Source organism: Mus pahari, chromosome 1 (assembly GCF_900095145.1).
Source record: "Mus pahari chromosome 1, PAHARI_EIJ_v1.1, whole genome shotgun sequence".
NCBI lineage: Eukaryota > Metazoa > Chordata > Mammalia > Rodentia > Muridae > Mus > Mus pahari.
Window position 1 is genome coordinate 171,486,830 of NC_034590.1, and position 1,213 is coordinate 171,488,042.

Sequence of the window (1,213 nt, forward strand, 5' to 3'; positions counted from 1 at the left end):
ATAGTCTCTGGTGAGAAATCTGGTGTAATTCTAATAGGTCTGCCTTTATATGTTACTTGACCTTTTTCCCTTACTGCTTTTAATATTTTATCTTTACTTAGTGAATTTGTTGTTCTGATTATTATGTGTCGGGAGGAATTTCTTTTCTGGTCCAGTCTATTTGGTGTTCTGTAGGCTTCTTATATGTTCATAGGCATCTCTTTCTTTAGGTTAGGGAAATTTTCTTCTATAATTTTGTTGAAGATATTTACAGATTGATCAATGTTTTAAAAGATTGATCAATGGCCATGTGTGCGTGGTATTGTCTTGACTATTAACTGATGTAGGAAGGTCTAGCCCCCTGCGGGTAGAACTATTCTCTGAGCAGATGGTCCTGGACTACATTTTTTTTTCTGTTTTAGTGGCTTTATTTTAGAAGTAGGTAGAAGGGATGGATGGGATGTGGGCTTTGGATTGAAATCTGGTGTTCTCATTTTCTGAGTATTCACTACCAGAAATACAGAGTTTGTAAGAGGCACTTACGTCCTAACTATGTAAGTTTGTAAACACATGGCTTACTCATCCAGGCTGTATTTCACTTACATAATGAATGGAGTTAATACTACCTGCCACAAAGGATTGTTGTGAGGATTACAGGAGATTATGTATCTGATGGGGACAGGAGGGACAGATAGAGGCGCTTTTACATTGGCTGTATAACAGTTTCCTCAGAATTCCCTCTATTGAGGAGGGAAGGCTCATGAAGTTTAGGAGCTAAACAAAAAGTCTCTGCCATGACCAAGAGAACAGAAACTCCGATGATTCTTGATGATTCTCAAGGGCTCCTCCCTAGCGTGAAACTGAGTAAACAACTGATTGGGAGGGGCCTTTGGCAGCTGGGTTGCCACATGGAGACTGAGTTACCTGAAAGCTGTACAAAGAGCTCCAGGGTGTATGCTTTCAATGAGTCATCACCAATGTTGGTTCCTTTGGGTGATGCAGCTGCTTTTGAGTCATCCCTGCTCCTGTGGGTACCTCCTCACTCATACTCCTGTTAGGAACCCCAATAAAAATTCATTGTTTCACAGACTGGGACTTTGGTGTAATCTTTCATTTGGTTTGTCATGAGTTCCCTTCTTTCTGGAGTGAACAGTCTCTCTCTCTCTCTCTCTCTCTCTCTCTCTCTCTCTCTCTCTCTCACACACACACACACACACACACACACACACACACA